This window comes from Charadrius vociferus, unplaced genomic scaffold (assembly GCF_000708025.1).
Source record: "Charadrius vociferus isolate BGI_N301 unplaced genomic scaffold, ASM70802v2 scaffold42, whole genome shotgun sequence".
In the NCBI taxonomy this organism is placed as follows: domain Eukaryota; kingdom Metazoa; phylum Chordata; class Aves; order Charadriiformes; family Charadriidae; genus Charadrius; species Charadrius vociferus.
Genome location: NW_009647469.1, coordinates 1,631,038 through 1,655,959, shown reverse-complemented (window position 1 = coordinate 1,655,959; position 24,922 = coordinate 1,631,038). Strand labels below are relative to the sequence as shown.

General features: G+C 35.8%; 1 protein-coding gene across 1 annotated transcript in view; it reads right to left on the bottom strand.

Moving 5' to 3' along the window:
- The window catches only part of PCDH7 (protocadherin 7), a 288,155-nt gene that overhangs the window by 257,107 nt on the left and 6,126 nt on the right, over positions 1 to 24,922 (bottom strand). The window lies entirely within an intron of this gene.

Genomic DNA, 24,922 nt, shown 5'->3' with positions numbered 1-24,922 from the left:
TGTATGGCGTCTGGCTGGGACAGAGTTATTTTTCTTCACAGCAGCCTGTATTGCGCTGTGTTTCAGATTTGTGGCTAAAATAGTGTTGATGACACACCAATCTTTTGGGTATTGCTGAGCAGGGCTTGCCCAGCATGAAGGCTTTCTCTTTTTCCCACTCTGCCAGCAAGCAGGCTGGGGGAGAGCAAGAAACTGGGAACGGACGCAGCCAGGACAGCTCACCAAATTGACCACAGAGATATCCCATACCATATGATGCCATGCTCGTCAATAAAAGCTCAGGGAAAGAAGGAGAAAGGGGGGATGCTTCAGATTATGGCATTTGTCTTCTCAAGTAACCACTACATGTGATAAAGCCCTGCTTTTGAGGAAGCTGCTAAACTCCCCAGCCTGCTGATGGGGAGTAATGAATGGGTTCCTTATTTCACTTCACTTGTGCTTGCAGCTTTGGCTTCACCTATAAAACTGCCTTTATCTCAATCCACAAGTCCTTTCACCTTCCTTTTATTTTGTCCCCCTTCCACGGGAAAGGAGAGTGAGTAGCTACGTGGCTAGGGTCAACCTGCAACAATGGCCAAAGTAATTTACCATAATTGAAGAAAAAGCAATGCTAAAGCTAAAAACCTCATAAGAACACCAATTGCTGAAAATATACCAGTGTGTAATACTTGCTACAATCAATCTTTTTAAATCTTATATAATTTCCAGGACAGTGTTATCACGTGATCTTCATTTTTTCCAGCCAAAGATTACCTTGAGTTTGCCAAGGTGTTGGTTTTTTTCTGACCAACAGTTCTTAAATTGCATGAGAATTTCATTCATGTTAAAAGCTTATATTTTAGTGCCTTCAGTTCATAACTCTTGCAAGTAGAAAACCTCTTAGATTGCAAACAATTTGAAATAAATCAACACATATTTTCCCAGAGAAAAAGAAAAGAATTGATACATTTGTGCTTACATCACTACTGTAGTTGCCATGTGACAGCCATCTTCCCAGCTACTTGATGGATGACTTGTGAGTGTACAACAGCCTGTCCCATATGAAGCAAAAGGGATTTCAGGGCATATTCTAATGAACCATGTTAAAGGCTAGTAGCTCACATACACCTGATACATTTTTTCAAGCATTGCCAGCTGTTTTGATCAATCTCAAGCACTTAAGTGGATAATAAAGATTGATTGAAACCAGAAGTATTTGAATTTGAGAAACATGGGCTTTGGAATGGCATGCCACAGTACTGCTTTATGTAGCTAGAATAATCCATGTTTATAGTATTGCTTTTCTGAGTTTTTTATGTGATGAGGTTGAAATAGCACTTTTATTATCAGCAGCTATTCCTTATATAATTCTCAATTTATTTTGGGTGCTGAAAACTCTCATACTTGGCCAGATTTTTTTTCCTAGTTTGAATACTATCCCTCCAGCCATTTGAGAATTATTTAAGTATGAAAGAACGATATTTAGGTGGGGTTGGGTTGTTTTTTTTTTTGCACTTAAGGAGCAATTCAGTACTTTTCTTAGCGATTTAAGCCTGCATCAAACTGTTATATTAGCAGTTGTACTATATTTTTTTTTCACTGGTATTAGCCATTTCAGAACTTTCATAGCTGCATTAACACATTTTAATGAGGATCCCCAGAATGAAGAGGTTAACAATACATTTCCGAAGCCCCTACTGTTAACCCTAATGCATTTTTATTAGCCTACCACAACGGGAAATTCCAATCTTGCCTCAAGAAGTGAACAAGAACCTGTCAGAACTTCACATTGTCAGAATTTCTTGAGGTTCACTCAATACCACCGACACCTGCTGATAACTAGTTAGTTACACTCTATTCAGGGGCAGCTCTTGGCAATTTGTGGTACCTACGGCCATCCTGAGCTAACATATTTCCCAGTAACAGGAATTTACCTTCCTACCCAACAGTAGGGATTTCAGTTTTAGCGATAAGTGAGGGAATATTTCAATTGCCACTTTGTAGGGATATAAGGTAAAAGTATCACGGGACATATTCTACTTTCAGTTATATAAATGTAAATTTAGGATAATTTTTCTAGTGTGCTTTTATACCTAAGCTGAAATGAGAATTTGAGTTCACCGTTCCATTGGTAATATTCCTACAAAAAGCAGTTGCAATTGGTTAGTGGAAAATGCTGTGGGCATTATTCTTCCTATGAGATTTTGCTTAATAGTCATATATTGGAAAGAGGAAAAGATCCCTGATTCTGTAGAGCACTGTAATCAGAGTAGCAATGGTTGTATTTATATTAGAAAGATTTTAACCAAAAAAAAAAAACCCAAACTTTTAGAGAATCAGAAAAACAAATTAAATCTAGTTAAAATATCTACCAAATAATATTATGAGTATTACTTTGCTTTGCTTTTTTGTTCTTGTTTTTACTTTTTTTTTTAAGCTGACATCTGAAATTAAACGCAATGAGCTTACAAGTAATAGTCTGCACAGAATCACAAGCCTGATGTTCACGAGTCATTTTTCTAAGTGTGTGCAAAAAGATGTATTTGTGAAGGCAAAGTCACTTAAAAGTCTACTTGATCTTTTAAGTATATTTATATTCATTCATCACATAAAACTTTATTTTCCATACATGAACACCTTGGCAAGGAGCTGTGATGCCAATTTTTTTTTTTTATTATTATTTTTTTTTTAGAGAAAAGGTCCATTACTGGAATATACTAAAAGCTTTCTGAGCGGACAGTAAAGCACTATCTATAGTAGTAAACTATGCAGGGCTGTGGCATATGCCCAGTTTCTGACAAGTGGAGATCCGTAGCACTAAATTATCCGCATGACCTTCAGCGTAGTTGTAGCTGATGCCAACTAGCACTTGGTTCCCAAGAGTGCTTAACCACAGCTCAGCAGCTGCCACAGGCCAGGAACCATTCCCAGTAGCCAGGTTGAACCCAGCCACCCTGTTCTAGAAGGTAAGAGAAACGTGGCAGCTGGTCTTACAAAGAACAGGTATGACCCTATGAATTAAATAATGCTAATTAAATGGTTAAATGATTCTGCATTAAAATGCAAAAGGCACAAAATGAAAACAATAAGTCAGGAACACGGTTGCCAAAACTCTGCAGCAACTGTAGCTGCATTAGCTACTTGCCCAGTACCTGGGGATAAGGGCAGGAAATAGATATTTTTTTATTTTATAAAAGTGCATGCATATTTATGTAAAAAATGTAATCTGTCTTTTTCTTTAAAATACTACGCTAACATCGCAGTTCATATGCATAGACAGAAAAAGGTCAAAGCCCCACCGCACGCAAGGTCAAATTTTAAAAAGAAAGGGAAGCAAACTGCAGATATGACTGGCTTAGAGGCTGTTTCAAAAGAAAGCAAAAGCCTCTAATTTTCTTCTGCCGAGATAGTATCAAAATAAAATTCTACGCTGATATTGCACTGCAGGATACTACAGAGAACGCATAATGCAGATTAACCTCAAGTAGGTCTCATCAGAGGATAAATGCTGAAACTGCAATGAGTAATATACTAACTTCTCTGGCATCCTCTGGGAACGTGATAACTTAGAAGGAGACTATGCTGACATTTGTAACTCCTTATCACAGATACTGTATTAGCTGTTCTCTTCTACTGGACTTGGCCTGCTGGGATTACTGGGGAAGAATGGGATACTCCTGAGTACATCTCAGTGAATTTCGATCACTTCCGAAAGGCAGCAGGCAGACACTTACATAAGGTACTTAGTCCCCGATCACTTTCACAGTGGGCAAATGAAATGGTTATACAGTTATCCGACTTGCCAGAATCTTTCCTTATGTAGGGCAGTAAGAATTCTTATGTCCAAAAATTTTAAATCATCACAGAAACATCAAAGGACACCGCTTTTCGGTAGCTACTAGAAACGTAACGAATTCTTTTAACGCATTGCACCGAGACTGTGCCACCAGAAACCAATGAAACCCAGTAGTGATCAACCAGTGCATACAATTCACGACAGAATTTGTAGCTCTGCACTCTGGCAGGCTATGCTTCTTAAAACAAAATCCAAACCACAAAACAAAACAAGGAGTGGTATAAACATACCACGTCTGGTGATGGAGTAACAATGAGCCTCTTGTTTTGAACAGGGTCTGCCTTAACACACAAATTTACACACACGCACACATCTTTCAAAGTTTCTTTCTAAAATTAAACAAAAAAATAACAAATAATACTATTCATTGTATACCTCTGAATCCTCAGTCCTATAAATATTGTCGTATCGATGATGTTAACTACAATTGTAAAAACACTCATACTACAAACGCTTTCTGGTTCCCACTGTCTCCTCTCTGAAGTATTTCTCATGCCTCTTCTTAATTCACAACCATTTAACTTCAGAGTTTACATGTGATTTAAGTACTTGTCTTTAAAATAACATATTTTACATGAATGCTATCTCTGATTAAAAAAAATAAGCTTTAAAGATTAAAAATAGTATATCAAGTATATGAAAAGATAAAATAATACACTGGTACTGTATATAGACATGACTTTTTTTTTTCTTCTAAATTATCTACGGCTTGAATTGAAAGGTTATACTAAAATAAATGCAAACTAACTTATATACATGTGCAGGTGCTAAGTCCCAAAAGTTTGTTAATATGTTAGATAATAAAAAAATCCAGGGTAGTAACTTTAAAAAGAAAAAATTATGCCTTTTTTCTTTAAAGTACTTAAATTGTCTTAATAATTAATATAATTAAATAAGTATATTTACTTATAATTCCATTCAATATTATTAGTAATTAAAATTGTCACGCAAAAAAAATAATTTAACATTGCAGAATAACAATTAATTCTTTAAAAGTAAACAAAATTAATCGAACTATATCAGAGGTGGTAAACAAAAAGCACTTTTCGATTAGTGTTGTACAAAACATTACTACTAAAAAAACAGGCTTTTTAAGTATTGAAAATAACTACTGTATTGATTTAATAGTAAGTCTAATGATAAACAGTATATAAAAAATATTAACCTTAAGTGCTGTAAACACAATGTTCATCGGAGTATGCAGGATTGTCCCTTTTATTTGTTTCTATGACGTTTCACACATGAACTCCCTTTCTTTTAAAAATGGGAGACAGCAATACTAAACCACTGATACATGGGGGTTTTATTTCAAAATATGATCAGTTCGAGACCAGAGAAAGGGCTAGAAAATACCTCTTTTAAACCATTTTAACAGTCGTTATCATCTTCTCTTTACAGGTCACCCTCCCAGTCTGAATGACAAAACCAGCTATATTTCAGCAGCACACTGCTCCCCAAATGGTCTTTTGCTAGAACAGAAGTCAAGCCTGCATTAAAGCAATAGCTTGGAGACAGGCACAACTAAATCTTCCATATCTTCTCCAAATCCACTAAAACAGGGACTAATAACATAAGAATGATGACATTTCTAACTATGTGCTCAGGCTGGCTCTTTGCCTGTCTTATGGCTCTATAGATGACAAATCTGCGAGAACAGGAACTGAGATGTGGCCTTACAAATTTTTTGCAGTGATTGACATTAACATCCTGTAATGTTAGAGAAAACAGTCACAGGAACTGGTTGCACAGTTTATAAAATTCTTTTTATCAGTATGAGATTTATAGACCCCTAGAAATTCATAGACTGTGTATAAAAAGTTTGTGAAAGAGGAGGTTTATTTATGTAATATAACCATTTATATGTGAGAAATATCTAGAGGCACCTATTAACCTTTGCTTCTTCAAATATTAAAAGTTAAAAATTATTATCCAAAGTCCAGGCAACCTATATATTTCATTGTTTGGACATGGAGAGTAAACCTACAGTCTATAGGTCATGTATAAGCAATCGTATGATAATAATAACCACATCCAGGTCTCCTACACAACTCGTGTGAAATAAGTCAGTTACAAAATCTGCTGTAAAAACTCATGGTACTGAGTTACTGCTCTTTTCCATAGCCACTGTGAGAGTCTGTAAGGACCTCTCTGTCACAGCATCTTACTCTTCACGAAGACGTGTTCAATGACATCCCATACAGCTCTCATCTGCACCTAGGCAGACATTTATCGAGTACATAAAAATCCACATTAGTTGGATGGACCCCTCTGAACCATTTCTGTTAAGATTCCCGATGCACCTCTATCTCCCTGTTCAGACAGCCACTATATTCCTGTGAGCAAATATTTTCAAGTATGGGTGGTGGTTTTTTTTTTCTCCTAGGGAAAGAAGAATGCAAGCTTGTCATTTTCTCCGGTAAATCTCCTTGATCTACCCCATGTTTTTTTCTACCTCAAAACTGTCAGTTGTTGTTGAGCAAATAGGGAACAGGACATGACTTTGAATGTATAGGCACAGATTTTGGAAACTTATTAATCTGACATTTGGAAGAATATAGTTTTTCTGTTTTCAAAATCAAAACTTTATGTATTAGAGCAGCTGTATTCCTGCTTTCACTTTACTTCCTATTTCTACAAATCAATTATGTATTTTAAGGCTAAAGAAAGATCAATGACAGAAAGAGTTTTTATAAAGTCACAATGTAAGGAACACTGCAGAAATTATAACAAAGCCAGGATAGTATGTTTTTATCAAACAGACAGTTCTCACAAATTACCTTGCAAACAAGGTTAATCTTACAGACAGGAATTTGATTTCTTTGAACTTCTTTACCTTTACAATTTCACCTTTTTTTTTTCTATTATTAACTTTTTGAATGTAATCATTGCTAATATTTCCATCTCTTTCTTATTTCCCTTTTTCTTCCTGAAGAAGTTCAACTTCGAGGTAAATGTACCAAACCTCTTTCATAATCTTCAGCACTGACATTATGATAAAGAGAAAACATTACATTATTAAAATCAGATGGTGCTACAATCACAAGAAAACAAAATCCCTTTGGCACATTTATATACAACTACTATGTGTATATCATAACATAAAATTAATCTATCTCATATTTTCACTTGACTATAAGAGTTCAAAGTGTATTTGTCAGATAAATGCCAAACAGAGGACAAAACATAAACCAGCTAAAAAAGTTGTGGCTGCTTCATGTTATCTTAGTTATTAGGAAGGCTATAAATACTTTCTAGTATCTCAGTTTGCATATTCCTCATTCTCCAGGCTTGAATACAGAAACAGCAAAATCCATCAATGCTATTTATGACATGCAATATACCCTACAAATCATTGGTGGGTTTTATTTTAATTAACTCTGATGATTACTCACTGCAAGGTTTGTCCAGGGCGAGAGGACAAAGCAAAGCATCAAAATCATCTGCAAATTCTTTACAGGTGAAAGTAAAATCTGCATAAATCCTGATGATGATCTCACAGCCTCTTTATCAGGATAGCATCACATCAGTGCTATCATTTCCGTCATTGTCACTTGTTACTTAAAATAACTATGGTAAAGAGCTAATTACCATTTTTAGAAATAATGATATAACCTGGTATCCGGAGAGAATATCTATAAAGCACCTGCATTTTGCTTACTTTCCCAACTCCCCCAATCATTTCCCGCATTTCCAGAAAACATATGCAGCCAACAGGTGAGAGAGCAGAATGATGCAGAGCCGCACTCCATCCCCGAGCCTATTCCCTGTGTTCCCATTACCTGCTGCCACTACCAAATACACTTGTCCATTTGTCCATGCTCCAACGGTCAAAACGTACAGAAATACATTAAAATATTTTTTTATTATTATGGGTCTGCACAGTTATTTGTACAGATGAAATATAGCATGCATCCAGCAAAGTCATAACTGATGTCTGCTTCTGAAAAGTCATGGTACAGCTGGAATCTTACCCCAATTCAGTGACTTAGAAGCTACCTAAGCTACTCTTCTTTTATGACCAATGAAGAGAGAGGTCCAGGAGATAGTACATACCTAAAGAAGATGGAATAGCTTGACTCCTGAAGGTATCTATCCCTCTTCTTTTGAAGTGGTCCTAGGTAAGTAACTTGGGCTAGATGACAAGCAAGCTGAGGTGAGACAAACTGGCCAAAGGGCCAAACTACACCTTTAAGGAACAAATTTTTAAAAATACAATTCTTCATTAAAATTGGCTTTTGTACCTCATTCTTACCTTGACAACTCAACCTAATGTACCTATAGGGATCTAACAACAATTATGTTGATTAAAATACATTCATAGACATGAGTTAAGCCTAATTCTATCCCAGTTAATTAAATCTTTGTAGGGTTAGACTAGTACAGGGAACTTCTGAAAAACTTCTCTCCTTACAGTCTACGTGCATGAAGTTAAGCTTCTTTTAATAGTACTAAATAAGATAACTATGCTATAATATTAGGCTGAAACATCTTCTGTATTTTAGTAATGAAATATAGATGGAGGATGTAGAGAATGTAGAGATCTATTACCCCACTATCAACATAAATCAGTACACAGGAATTTAATTCTGATGTAGTAAACAGGAGGAAAACATGTAAGAAATTTAATAACAAACATCATGATCACAACAGAACCACATGTAAAACCTGTTAAGATGTTGAAATCCATTACATTTCATACACTCCTGTACTGTAAGCCATCTCTATAAACATATATGATACGTCATCTCATCAGAGTGATTTCAAACAGTCCTACAAAAAGTACCCTAACATTTGTAAAAGCTGAGTATAGTAACCTTACAATTTGTGCTTGCTTGCACTTGCCTTAGGATGTATAACAGCACAACCAGATCAGGGAACCTGACTCTCACAGCACTTGGACTCTGACTTTCAGTCTAGAATCTGGAGCATGGACAAAATTCTGCAGTCCGCAAGAACACTGGTTCCATTACTGACCTCTGTCTGAACTCGTAGCATCCTTGCGAAGGCAAAAAAAAAAAGCTATTATCTACTTCTTGTGGACAAGAAACCTAAAGCATAATATTGAGGGCATGCCTACAATAAGACACATCTGAACCTATGTTAAAGGACACTGATGAGAACATCCTCTTAACAAGGTCTTGTATTTCGCATGGATTCTTTCTCACATCGATTCTTTCCCCCCTCCCCTTAAATACAAATAAGAATATTTGATTAAAAAAAACCCAACACACCCCAACAAAAAACAAACCTCCCAAAAAAACCCACCCCCCAAAATGCCCACACAACTTTGATGTGATTTCACTATTTTACAAATATATTGATTCATTTGAAGGTCATCATGAAACATTGACTGTCTAGAACTAGTCCAAGACTTTGAACAAGTTTAAGCCCAGGACACAGAGAGAGTATAATAATACTGCATCATACAGTACTACATCACACAGTAATGTAATGAACTAAATTGTATTACTGGATACTATGCACTGCGGATAGTAGTTTGCAGTGATTTTTATTACATCTGCTCCGTATTTTAGATGCTAATCATTTATTCTGCTTAAAATCTAACAATAGGTCATCAGCGTGCTTCTATTCCTTTGTCTGTACCTCTCTTTTCTTTCTGCACCTGCAAAATGCCAACATATAATTTAATAATGAACTGCCAAGAAGATAGGTAAATGTTTACCCAGAATTTTCCAGTCCGCATATCTTTCTTTTAAATTCTCTTAGCCCCCTTTAAGGCTATGTGATAAACCCTTAAATATCTTAAACCCCTCTAAGGTTGTGCTATAAACCGTGAATCTATTCATAGCTTGGATCATTAATGAGTAAGTATATTCCTTCCTTTAAAAAGAGCTAGCAAAGGCATAACATTGCCTCATTTTCCCCCTTCACTGTCAATTACACACAAAGTCACAGAATAAGCTTCTCACAAATCAGACACCCTAGCTCTTGAATTATGGAAAAGTAGAGAAGATGGGCACTATTCCACTTGCGCTCGAAATACTTAAGCCTCTTTTGGAAAGAAAAGGTTTCATGAAAAACAGAGGATTAGTCATAAAACTGACATTTCCTCTGTTTACTCTTTAGAGCACAGGTCAGACATAGGTGTTTGATGGACTGATTCTGAATTTAGCTTGGGATGTTGATTCAAGGAGACAGAAATCAGACTGATTTGGGGAATGTTCGGGGGTTTGGGGTTTTTTTTTTGGTTGGCTTGATTTTGTCATTGTTGTAACAGAGAAAAGACCCCTTTTTGGGGAGAGTTTCCAAAATGTCATACAGACATGTACTGCTATTCTATGGGACCAGGAATTTCTGTAAATGAAGATCTTTCCTGTCTTCATCGTCTTGCCTTTCACCATATATGCTCAGACCTCCAAATAATTAAGGTTTTATGGAAGTATGTAATTATTAAAAAAAAAAAAAAAACCACCAACAAGAAACTAATAGTAACATACTTCTAGATCTCCAACACTTTCTGTAATTCAGCAGAAAGAACAAAATTTAAATAATGTTCAGTCTCCATGTTTTCTTAATGTTTGAACCCTTACTGCACAGTAGTATCTGACTCCTACTATATTAGAAAAAAAACAAACTGGTTTGGTGGGAAGAACAGAGACTGAAATAAAAATCTAGAAATCTTCACAATGCCACTGGGAATGTAAGACTAAACTCAGAGCACAATAACCGGGATTAGGATACAGATACTATAGGATTCCAACGTACCTTATATGTCAGTAAAATTCCCATACATGTCAGTATATATATCCTACAGACTCCTCAAGAAAAGTTCTCCCTCAAAAAAACCCAAAAATTTTTAAAGATTGACTTTATTTGGCTCTCAAGACAGCTCTTCATAAAGTCAACATATAGGTGATTATTTTAACGTTCACTAGATTAATTTATTTCATCAGAATCTTCATGTTTAAATAAAAGAAAATCGGGGGAGGAAAAAATCACAGGTTCTCTTTGTTTTATTCCTTTATTTCTTCATATTAGTTAGCTAGCCTATGCTTTATGTAAGAGCCCTTCAAAATCATTCCAAATATAAGCATAGAAAAAAAAGTAGGCAGTCCTAAAAGCATAGAAAGATGCAGCTTTCCTTTCTATATCCCCCAGTGTCCTAAAAGTGTGCTGCTTTTGATGAAGAGAAAGGTAGAGAGCATCAGTTTTCCTCAACAAAGTTATCCCAAAATATTTTTTCAATTATTTAATAAAAGACTTCGCCAGAAACTAGAGTGCTAGGATGATTACAAAATAGCTCCTCTTTCTGAGTTCCGAAGAAAATTCTAGGGGGTAAAGAAAGAAACAAAGAAAGAAATGAGAAAAAGACAGAACTCTAAATGTTCTCCTTTTCTGTGAGACTAGCCCTGCTTAAATACTAGGCCGTTCCTTTGGGAGACAAAACAAATACCTGCAGTTTTCCACTACAGAAAAAAAAAAAAAAGATAGGCAGAAAGATGTACTTACTACAAGCTAGATTTCCTTTTCTCGTGAGATTATTCCTTTTCCTCCTCCAGATTACAAGCTTGCAATGCCTTCAATACGGGATACACATTACAATCTATCAAAAACTCACTGCAGTTAACAGACAGATTGCCTAATTATTGAGCTAGACATTCACTGACAGCCAATGCCTCTGGGATATGCAATTCTTTCTTATCAGTCTTGTGATTAACTATAAACTGTTGATCGCAACCTATAACATCTGCCTTGTAAATAAACAAAGTGTCCTCTCTCTGTGTTTTTAGAAAGTTTGAGGTGAATCTCTATCATGTCAAAAATAAGGAAGACAGCAAAATGTTTTCTTCAGAGATTCGAGGACTCTGAGACATGCCCTTGGTCCAGATTAGCACAGCTTTGATGATATTCTGAAAATGCGAAAAAAAAAAAATTACCAGCTCAGTGAGGATTTTAGAAAAGCTGGAGATGGTTTTCCTACAATGATAAAGATAAAAAAATGAGGTACTAACATTTCTAGACATGTTCTTATTCAAACGCTTCCCTTATTCAAGATTTTTTCTACTGCATACCATAGGATTTCTTTTCTCTGCTATAGCTGTGAAATTTGATCAGAAATACTACAGATTCAGCATTTGGATGCTTTGTGTCCTGCTGCCTTACAGTAGACAGTTTCAACACGATGCCTAATTATTACTGAAATTCCTATTTCTACCCTTAAATTAAAAATGCAGTTTCTGATTTGAAACACTCTTACCACACTACGAATACTGCAATCTCAAAATGGAAGACATGATCAACCACATTTTGATTTATGGAGAGGTAGTTGAGGAGTATACTTTTAGGCAAAATTTGCAATTTAGACGTTAAATGCTAAGGTGTCTTTGAAAAATTTTAAAAATATTCTTCAAAGCCTGAAGAGTCCTCTTGACTTTTTAAAATCCCAAACATACTATAGTATTTGTTGACCAGTTTTAGAGGATCTTTCTGTATGTGAATACATGTTGTATGCAAAATAGCATTCTGCACATAAACTCCTAGTGTCCCTCAATGTACGCGTTAAGGAATTCACTAACATTGATAAGAGCTGTACATTCCATTATGCACAAAGAAACCTTCTCAAACATATTAATGTTAGTATTAAATTAGTACAAAAGATTATTAACAGTAATGAAAAAACATTTGATTTTCAGTAAAGGCAAGATATATTTTATGACTTCAAGTTTAGGGGCATTTTCTGACCATCTCTTACACTGAATTTATCAAGCTCATAATGATAAATGCATGTTGTCATAATCTTTCACTGTCACAGCGTACTGCTGCCCTAACAGCATCCACTCTTGTAAAACAGAACTGCAATCAAAAAGTTCAAAATTAATAGCTGTGAAATCTCAAGCACTCATAAGCATGTGTTTTTATCACTTCCATGCTGTGCAGATCGGGGACTCTTGTTATTTATTATTTGTGACAGTGAACAATTCCCACTTGCTTTAGTGAAAAAGTGAAGAGCTGTTTGCATAACTCGCAAGGTGAAAAAACAGATTTCAAACCGTTGGAAGCGTTTCACAAGAACAATGTACACAGACCAGAAGACAGCTTTCTTTCAGAGCGCTATAATGTGCTGACTACAGTAGGTGTTATTCTACCCTCATTTAAAAGCAGCTCTTACAGTACGTTCTGCATTTGTGAAGAGCCTAAAATGATGGAGTCTTGGAACAGGACGAGGGCTCCTATGTACTCCAGTAGTCACCCTCATCATCTTCATGCTGAAAAAATGTTAATTTTTATAATGTCTTAATGCAGGAGCCTGCAGGTATGGTATAAAGTTGGTACGGGGTCTGCAACTGATCCCGAGAGTAGTCTGATACCCACACTCATGACCACCAGCCCACACAGCACCAAGCTAGAGCGAAGCACTGCTTCCTGCCGCAGTTTGTCACATACCCTCCTCTCCCCTCTAAGCCAAGCAGTAGAATACATGATTTTACAGGTAAACACTTATTTAAGTATCAACAGCACTTTATCTCCTAAAGAAACAACTGTTTCAAGAGGAGAAGCTAAAGAAAAAAGCACGGCTATTACATTTTCCTTGAGATTTTTCTTCTCTTCATTTCTTTTCAGAAATGAAACAGAGATAGTATCTCCAAACAGTACATATTTCAAATTAAAAAGGAAAGGTTAAAGATAGTAACTGTAACAGTATTACAAAATGTCTCCATCTGATTTAATATTAACATACAGGGAAATCCATCATAGATCAGGACAGCGAGTAAGATTTGCCTGTGGGCAGTACTATTATCAGCGCACAATTAGTTGCAGATCGGAGACACCAGCCTTAGATCTGTTCTCATGCCAGTAATCTGTTTCCTAGCTGATTGAAAACCAACGGCTCTTGATGAAATGCTATTTATTTAGCTGCAGACAATTTGATTAAATGTAAGGGTAATAATAACAAAACTAGTAATGCCCAATGCAACATGAAATGGCGTAGGTCATATCTTAATTGAGACGTGTCAGTGAAGAATATGAAATTACGAAATGAAACAGGATATGTTATATGAGAAGCTTTTATGGCAAAGGCATTTTCTTTCGATTAAAAAAAAAAAACCCCACACATTGTGAACACTAAAAAGAAGTCTTTTCTACTGTCAATTACTATAAACCCATCACAAAGTATGAATTCTTAGTCCTTAATGCTAAATCTTTCAAATCCTTAGACTTATTTCATTTATTTTTTTCTTTGATAACAGATGGATTTTCTTTTATCCTTAGTAATTTGCATCAATAGTAGATCATGAAGTCTTATAAATACATAAAACCTTTTAGAAACATTTGATAGAGTGACACTTTAGCCAGTCCTTTCATATTTCTGTAACATTAATTCTCCAGGAAGGTTACTGTATAATTTGAAGGGTTCAGTCACTTTATATATTTAATTAAGAACTAGTAAAGAAAAAAAATAAATAAATAAATTTAGCATTTGAGGTTCCTAGGAAGGTGCACCAATATTTAGTATTAGAAAGTCCAAATGAGTTTTCAATTCATTCAGCAGTGTTTGAAGGGCCAATTGAATATAACATCCTCCAGTCTCCTTGAATGTCACATAAGAGATAAAATATTTCACAATATAATGAAAACAAAATCTTCTTAATTTATTCCACACAGAGGAATTTCACACTGTTGCTTATCTTTTCCTCTGCACTAAAGAACAACCAAAAATATCCAGAATACTAACAACATTTAATAAATAAATATTTAAAGAACCGGTGTTGCACAAAAAAGGTAGGACAAATTACATAAGTGTCCAGTGATCTCTGCAAAACACAGAACAGCAGAGGCAGTGCCATTTTGCAAACGGTTACGTTTCCTTCACTTCTAAACTGAACCTCTCTCGTGTGTTTCTTTAATCCACGTGAAAAAGCACATAAAACCACCACAAGCAGCAGTGTTTTTAGTAACCTATAATCCCACATACGGACTTAAAAAATTCAAACAGGATGAGTTACCGTGCTGCACCAACCTATACCGGTGTCATATCTGCTCAAGGGAGCTGCCAGCATCAAGTCTGAACCTACTGAATGAACCCACACGTTACATAAAGCCACATCCTGGTGAAACACCTACTGCACCTCCAGGGTAGGTCTTTGCCATTTCTATAAAGTACTTACTCCCATCTGCACTGTTGTTAGATATTTCGGATATGTTATTCTATTCTATTTTATATGTATACAGTAATAAATCGGGTAAAATATGTGATGCAGACTATGCGTTGTGATTTCTAGGAAAAAGACTCATAGTTGAAAGCCACCACGAAAACGGGTACTGCTCTGTTTCACACCTGTTGCTGCCACTTTTACTCATATGAATTAACACCTGCTCTAGAAATACCTGAGTTTTATTCACATTCAGAAAAAATCCATTAAAATAAAGTGATAGATTCAGGCCCTTAAGTTGCAGTAAGCAGAATAAATCCATCAGTATACAGTCAAAGTAGCCTTCTGAGTGAATTTTCTAAATCTACATGACAGACTTACCCAAGATCTCGGCTGAGGTTCAGTGGCTGAACATGTAGTGACCTGTCTTAAGTAGAGATTTCTAGTTTCTAGTGCGATTATTCCTTGTACAAAAGAACTCACCGCCTTACTTGGAAATGAAACAAATTCTCTCTCAAAGAAATCAATTACTGTCCTTCTGTAAACTTGTGCTGCAACTGGAACATAATTACATGCTCATTGAAAATAGCATTTTTCTGATTCAACAGAATGATGGATACCCTCTCTCACTATCACACAAGGCACACATTATGTCATTATAACCAATTTAGAACACATGGATGGAGATCAGAAAACTGATTCACCATTTCATTACTCAAATTTTATGACAATGTAACTTCACTTAGAACAGGAGTGACAGGATGGAGAATGAGACCAAACGTACATAAAGAAGACATAAAAGTTGTTAACAGTAAAGGTGGTAAAACAGGGACTTAAAATATCACTGTGAAAATGTTGGGGCCAGATGAAGTAACTAATACTTTAATCTGCTGTTGTTTTATTATCTATATTTCTATTCTTGTCTTAGAAAGCTTGCAAACTACTGAAGTATTTTCTCTTGTTAAATACAGTGTTTCAAAAAGGAGTCCCAGACAAGTTAAACAGATTTGCCTAAGCAAATGGCCAGATTTCATCTGAAAGATAAAGTTTTGCATTACAAAGTAGATATGAATTTTCAGGCCAAGTGTTTCACATAAGTATGCCTACAAGGGGTAACACACAACTCCACAAATAAACACTGTGACATATCAGGTAACTGAACAAAGGTAGTTTGCTACATATACTCTTGCTGTACCATTAGTTTGAGTAAGAATGTGTTTAATACTAAAATCATACTTTTTGAAATGTCATTAAAGCCACATCATTCCCAGAGCCTGTTACAAAGAAAATTTTACATTTGGATGTAATACCCAAGGAAAACCTACTCTGTTATTTCGTAAATTATACGTATATACATGCTGGTAAGTTAAATGCGGGAGATTTTATGTGTAACGTCCAAACTGATAAACTGATTTTCTGTATCTATATTTTGTTTTAATATAAAACAGTTTCTGAATATTATATCACCAGATTTAATTTACAGTGATTTATATTAGTTAAATTTTATTGACCTTTGTTGAACTACCTGTAGTTTCAGCTAACCTGAGATAAATATCAGCCTGAGAGGTCTGAAGACAAATGGAAATTCATTTAAGCTAACGGCTGTCAGTATTGTTTCTCTGAAAACAGAAACAGTTTGTATTAATTAAAAAACAACTTGTTAATCTAACACCATTAGATATATGTGAACATATATCTAATGGTGCGCGTTCTATTAATAGGCATGTGTATGGCACACGCATTTGGAAATTGTACTTGAGTTCTTACTGGAAAAATAATTTTCAACCTTGCCAGAATGCACTACATTCACAGAGTGCTTAATTTTATTTTAATTACTGGGGGGTTTTTTTAAGTAAACCAAAGGATTTAGTGATTGTTTTTTTGTTTGGCCTTGAGCTGCAGCTACAGAAGAGTATCCCAGAAGACAGCCAGGTCTTGTGTCATACGCCCTGTCTGTGCAGCTCTGTGCCAGTACCTCAGAAACTTTAGGGTATCTAAAGCGACACTAGGATGTGTATGTTTAGATAGCTGAATCACACCCAGAACACCATGACAGTCTCCATAATTTCCTTTAGTTCATTTTTCAGCATAACACTGAACTCAGAAACGCAATTCTTCATCAAGTTGTATCCCTGTAAAAGTATTGTCCTGGTAAAGGATATTTTCCCCAAGGGTGAGGCTCTGAGAACGTGTTAAAGCAATTCTGCTTCACATGGATTTGGTACCCAAAGGAAGTAGGGGTTACCTCTCATATTTTACACTGTCCAGGGCTGAAAAGTCCTTGACATCTATACACGGTTAGACAGAATAAATTACAGCAGCCCCTCCTGCTTCTCTCTGAGAGGAGCTACCACAGAGAAAACACTTGGCACATACCACAAAAGACACACACTTCCTTAGCATCCTGGCCACAACCCCAGTCAAGAAACTGCTCTTCAGGGAGTTTAGGGACAATTCTCCATAATCATCATGTGACCATGTAACGCAGGGATTTTTGTCCTGTCATGTGACAAATACTTTGTTACTTACAATATGGTACCATAAAGGAATTGGATCAGACAAGGCTGTGAGATAAAATTCTTTCTGAATTTATGGCAGATTGAAACAGTATTTCTGTATTCTTATTCTACCACATATTCTGTGAGTGGTTTTCAGCACATCAGCTAGCACCTGCCTTCTCTACGTATTTGTAAAAAAATGACTTTACATTATCTATGATTTAACTTTATACTATCTGTAGATAAGGAAAGACCCTATATCAAATACGTTGAAAAACTTTAATTTTATTGCTTCCTAATACTACAGGAATGCTACTCGCAACAACGTATTTCTTTCATTCAGGGATTACGAAGTCAGCCATTAGGTTGTTTGATTCAGAACATAAAATCTGTAACAAAATCTCATCTGACGGAACAATGTTTGCCTCTAAAAAGTATACTCACTTTTGTCAGTAGTTAATAAGGTAAATTAAGTTTTGAAAGACAAACATAATGCTTTTATTCAGCTTCTAATAATTGTATCATTTGTGATCCACTCTGAGTAAAATCAAGCAATACTTTTGGGGTTATGCTGCAGCATTTTACAAGCTAATGATTGCAAAACAGCTGTGTTACCTAAATGAGATGATTGTTTGATTGATATAAACAATAAAAAAGAAAGCACTCTACTTTTACATACCTTTCAGTTTTAAATGTGACCAGAATATTCTGTCTGTTCAAACTTCTAAAATCCAAAACTTTTAGTCTTAACTTATCCCATCTTCTCTTTCCACAAAAAAAAAAAAAAAAAGATAATGAAGTGGTTCCTCCGCATTTCTTTTACACATCAAACTTATTTCCTAATTTTTGAAGACAGTCAAAAGCCCCTCTTAATTGTAATTTTACAACTCTTGTCATTGAAAATGGGTACATAAGAGTGAGCAAATAGCTCATGTTAAGTACATTTTATAGGACAACTCCATTGTGTGTCACTGGCATCATTCAGGAACTTGACTAACTGGTACTTCGGTATAATCACATTTTGAGATTTTGACATCTGTTCATGACCTGCTCTCAGTTAAATATTTATAGAGGAAATTGCACTAAAACAAGAAATGAGAAGTTTTAAGTCCTCCTCTGTCGTCTTCTATTATTGTACATCACATTTTAGATGACCCAACTAACCTAAGTTACACCAGAATTAGTGTGATATTTTGTTATCCACAACAGCAAAATAAAAGTGACCTCGGGAAGTCTCTGTTGCCTGAAGTATATGGAAGGCAGTAGGTCAGTCCTAGCTTTTTCATATGTGTATGTTCTCTACCTTCTCCATAGACATTTTTTTCAAAGAAGCCAAACCTCAAAGGGACGCTATAATTTTATCCCATCTGCTGTTTTACTCAGACCTTAGATTCACAAATTACTTTTACTTACATTCAATTAAGGTTTAAAATTTTCAAGCCGTCCAACTTAGTACAAATAAGAAAAAACATGAAAGGATACAGGATATGGGTGAATTTCATTTTTACTATTTACCTAGCAACATGCACTTTGTAGGATAGAGAGCTAGCAAGGCTTGATAGGACTGGGTATTGCGAGTTGAACTGAAAGAAAATAATTTAAAATATTTTTAATAACAGTATTTTAAAAGTTCTCCTTATACTGGTATTGGGCCATGCAGTGTGCACTGTTAGAATAACTTGAATTGCACAGTCTATATTACCAAAATACTTTTCATTAAACTACACAGTCAATAAACTTGACATACACCCATATGATGAATGTCGGAGTTTCTTTTACAGTCTTGCTTTGAGAATTGAAGTAATGCAAATTTATATATAAAAAAATAACAATAATTCAAAACTTTCTTTTGATTCTGAATAGTAACTGTTGGTCTATTTTTTCTTGTTTTAATTATTGATTAAAATGAATATGTAGTAAACACTAGCAAAGTCCAAAATCTGATAACAGGCAGACAACAAATCTACTTTTCCAGGAAAATAAAATCAGGGGAGAAAAATGCAGAAATATCATTGCCTGATAATTCAGTGGGATAAAAACACCTAAAAAGGTAATGAATAAAAAAAGGAGAAGTGTGGAACATAAGTTACATGGAACACATCACATGCAACCTGAGACTGAAGAAAGGAAATTGTTTTGCAGCTCTAACAGTTTCTAAATATCTGTTGGGAGCAGAGTTGCTTAGATAACTTAGAAAACCAGCCTGCTAAATACTGTGCTGAATTGCTTATATGTCTGTATCAATATTTCCTGTGTATATAGTCAAAGAAAATGAAAACAATGTGTCCTGTTAAGATTGGTAATTAAATACTAAAATGTTCAGCAAATATAGTGAAGAGTTCACAGTGCTTGTGAAGGATTTAGTTAATTGACTCAAGCACAATGCTAACTGCTTGTGAAGTCTGTTGATGTTCTTTCGTATTTGAATGCAAAACCATTTGATAAGTTTTACATCTCAAAGTAGCCCAGCAGATCACTAACTACAGAAACTTTCTAAAACTTTTAAAAACAAATCCTTGAAAAGAAAATGTGCCTGAAGCTGCAAGAATGGTATTTCTCTGAAACATGGCTGACAGTCGGTCAAACTAGCAAATATCCCAAATACCAGAAAATAAGGCAACTGAACATAAAAAAAAAAAAAAATGGGGAAAAAAAAAAAGAGCAAGAAAGAAAAACAAACACTCAGAAAGACACAACCGCAATACAAAGACTGACACAGCAACAGTCAAACTGCTAACCACGGTGATAACCCAGGTTCATACCGGTATGTACAATGCCAGGAGCTGTCTGAGTTGATATATCAGATTCTATCCTTTTAAAGATGCTTCTTGCTACCCCTTGCCTATAATAGTACAGTTCTTTATTTATTCAGAGCATGAATCCTCCTTTACTCAGATCCTGTCCCTTTTGGCTCTGTACATCTCCTGGGAGTGCAGAATGATTCAGTGGTAACTTAGTCATTTGCGCACTGTACAAGATGACTTTACTGAAGAGGAAAAAAATAAAGGCTGTACTTATCAGTGGAACACTTTGTGTTAAATATAGATAATTAAAGCATCAACAATCCATCTATTTCATGTTTAATTAGCCCCTCTTTCATCATAATTTGTTACTGAAGGTCAAATGTGGGTCACTTTTAAAAACTAATTGTAAAGTATTTAATATAATGCAAATTGAGAACAGAAAATTGAAATTCACTTCTGTACACTTTGCACCAAACAGTATTAAAATTAGATGTCTGAAAGAAGTCGCCAATGTAAACGTTTACACTTAATGACAACGTTCCCCTTTTTTTCTCTACATTGTACTTAGTGCTACCACAACACTGTTATTTTTATGATTATTATATATCTGCTTAGCTGAAAGTTGTGAAAAATTTTATTCTTGAGAGTTGTTTTGTGATTTGTCTTTGAAATAAGCCTCTGTGTGTATTTGTGTCTGTACACAAGCAAGAAAAAAGCTTTTCTGCCTGATTAAACTGATTGCCCCCTTAATGGGTGAATTTGGGGTCCTATTAAGACTGCTGGATATATGTGCATATTTATAAGGAAATTGACCCATTTAGTTACTATATCTTTATAATATATAGATACAATTCACATACATGATACCAACTAGTCAAAATGCTTCTACATTGCAACGGACTGATTAATGTTTGAAATGTTATGAAACAAATTAATGGGCTACCATACAAAAGAACTTTTTTTCAAAAATTAATTCCTACATATTTTACTTTTATGGAAATAAGACTTTACAGGAAATGCATCTAGTTTTGACTAGTGTGTGAACACACTCTGGGATGATAAACATTTTTCTTCACTAAACAGTACATTTCCAATGAGAAAAGGCATAGGGATAATCCATAAAGGATTACAGTATTGCCAGAAAGCCAATACTCCAAGCAAAGTAATAATACTGCTCAGAAATTCCTGTACTCATTCTGCTAATTCTACAGATAGCGACCAGTATCTCTTAAAAAAAAAAAAAAAAGAAACACACAACTGCAGTGTTTTAAGTAGTCAATAATCGTTGTTTGTTGAGCAGAGCAAGTCAAAAAGAAACCAAGAGAATATGATGGCCAAAAAGTGTAAACATATAAACAGGGTTTTTCAAAGGCCTGTCCTTCAAACAGTGGTTGTTAACATGCTAATCTCATACTCCTGATCAAAAGTTTTAGTGAAATAAACCTGCTTATATGCCACTATTTTGCACTGTGAAAGAAAGGGGGAAAATGAGAGCATAGAGTATAAACATATATCTGTAACCAACATGAGAAAATAAACAATTATTTACAATTGAAATCTATTATTAGAATTATGATTAAGGATTCCTCTCAGGCACTGAGCTTTCCTTATCTTTGGCTGCCTTTGATGGAAGTTAGTAGTATCCAGGCTCCTCACAGGCAATGTGCAGCACCTGGAGGGCTCAGATTTTAAATCCGTGATCCAGAAAAATATGTGCTTAAACTCATCCCCATTCAGCAAAATACTTCTGTACCGCTTTAACTTTTGGCAAGTGATTAAGACTTATGGAATACTAAGTGATTTCAACATTTGTTTGCCATTAGGTAGATGTCAGTGCTTTACTGAATGGGAGAAAATTGATAAAAGGGAGAACAGAGGTCAAACTTGTGAAAGATCTTGTAAAAAAGTGACAGTGAAATCTCAGAAGCATACGGAATACAGAATTTAGTTTGAAACTTTGCATAAAACCCCTAATGTCAAGAAGGAGGAGAATTACAAATTGTTTGTAGTTTTCTCCGCTGAAGTTTTCCTATACAGTACTGTACTAAACCAGGTGTATTTGGGAACTCATATAAGAAATTTGATGCATTACCTTAAAAAAAGGAAGTATCAAATAATCAAGATGCAAACAACTTGTGTTCACTGGGGTACACCAGTCGGTCACGTAAGTAGAGGCTTTATTTCCTGACTGCTACGTTGCAGATATACAAAAGTATCAATTACAGATTCTAATTACACTAATGGGAAATTAGTATTGCTCTCATCTCCAGTAACTTAGAGCAGGTACGTTCTGCCATGCCCACTTATTTGTTCTAAAACTTTATACACCTTCTAATGTCTCCTTAGAACAAAGGGAACTGCCAAAGAGTAAAGAAATGTGGCCTCAGAGATTGCAACCAGTCTCCCTAGCGTTGTCCCATCAATATGCCACTGGTTCTGTTTCATGTGTACAGCTGAACTATGAAACCATCTGATACCCACCACACCAGAACCCTTTATCTGCAACCGCTTCACATTTCTCTCCAAACAACGTGCTGAACAAGAGCTCCACGTGGTTTTGGGTGTTGCAAATCCTCGTGTGTTTTGCCTGAGAAACTGAGGAATGCTGCACTGTCGGTGTTGGAGCAGTGAAAAGTCTACGTACGGTTTATGCAAATACGTCTTAATGTCCCCACTATTATGCAAAAGTGTGAACAAAACTATATACATATGTCACTCAGCAATAAGCTGGCAAGTACCCATAGGAAAGTGGTAACAGAAGTTTCATGCCTGATAGTCTCTCCTATAAAGTCTGTTATTTAGCACTACCTTTACTGTTTTCTTGGACACTTCCCTTAACTTGCGTGCATGCTTTACAAGGGTGCAAATACTTTCTGCATATTCAAATATAAAAAGACAAGGCATTAGAATATTGACTATAAGCTACTCAGGTGAACTAACCTTCATAACAAACTAAATATTTTGCACAGGAAAACTATCAACACTGAGAAATTGGTTTTGTAACAAACTAGATAAATAATGGAGCAATTCAGCATGTACTTCTTTTGGTTCGGCTGTTGCAAGTAAAAGTGTAAGAAAGCCATTTTCTTCTACTGATGAGTCTTCTAATGTATTTTATATAAAAATATGTTCTTGAAAAATGTCAAGGAATTCAAAACATAATTTTGTAATATAATATAATATAAATAGTCATCTGTACGGTGTAATCCTTTACCATTCCTACACTTAGCATGAAAGTCATTCTTTTACACTGAAAATAAATTACACTTTGACAGTTTATAATTCATATGTTTAGATGAATCGCAGCAGCAAGAAAGAAGTAGTATCTGATTAGCATATGTTCCACTGCCACTTTGTTATTCCGGTCTTCAATAAAAAGGCGTAATCTACTATGTGCTTAATAAACCTTAGTAAATGGAAGCTTAGGAACTTTTTTAGTACTTTGTATTTTGTACAGACTATTTTCAAACTGAAATTGTAATGTACTCTCCAGGAGAGAGTTAATGAAATGTATCACCCAGAAACTACTGTGTCAAACGCTCTATAAATCTGTATCACTTGTAAAACAACATACACAAAAATACTGGCAGATAGTACATCAATCACACTTTTTTTTTTTTTTGGTGATCTGGAAGACTGAGTGGCTCATAAAATTCATTTTCTTTTACAGTATTTTAAGTATTTCTGAGCAGAATGCAAGTACTGGCATCCCATTGTAAAACTTCTGTAGACTAGCAGACGTTTCAAAGTATATATATAAAAAAAAAAAGTCATAGTGTACCATATTTGCATGTTAATAAGTTGAAAAGAAAGCATTTTTGTCAAACTAGTCAGAATTCCCCTGTTCCAGACTTGGCTCTGCATTTACATGAATCAGCATTCGTTTATCTCTAGATTCTTGTCTAACATGCACTGTAGCTGAGGAAACATTCAGAATATTGTCTTACATGGAAAGATGTAACGGCAATCACCGGGTGTCAAGTATCACGTTTTACTATCCCCCAAAAAGTACTCCCCTAAAGAAAAGTGACCTCTGTCCAGGCTACATATGTGTCTTATAAAATAAACAAAACAGACGCTTTCACTTCTGAGCTTGATCCTCCTCTGTGCTATCCCTATTTTATTTCAAGGACTGGTAAAGAGGTCCCTGCCATCACCAGTTTCAGGCTTTCGGAGCTTCCCTGACCCCATCTCCGCCAACGGAGCCGAGACCAGTGCCGGTCCCCCGAGGCACACGGCGCTCTGAGAGGTCTCAGGGCAGCCACGCTCTCTCCAGACAGAGCTATGCAGCAGCTGGGCTGGCAAATTAGGGCCTCTCAACTTGAATGAATGAATTTCATGTGATATACAAGGGGTGGGGGTGGGAAAGGAAGGGAAAAAAAAAAAAAAAAAAGGCAATGAGGACATACTGGGGTGCGATTCCAAACTCCCTAACGCTGATGTGTATTCAGAGCAACTGCTGCAATAAGTGAAATCTCAGTGGTGTAAATCAGAGCGCAGACAGGCTTTGTAAACTATTTAAGCTTTTTTTGGTCCTCATGAACGACCTGGCAATTACAGCCATGAACGCTTCAGCCCGGCGGCTGCAAATCCCCCTTCACCCACGGCTTTTAGGAGGCAGCAGGCGGGCGGCAACCCCCTTGCCCCAAAACACCCGGCTACCGCGGCGAAACTTTCCTCCTCCGCCTCAGCTCACTGTCCCTAAGGCTGGGAAAGCACCACGGGGGAGGG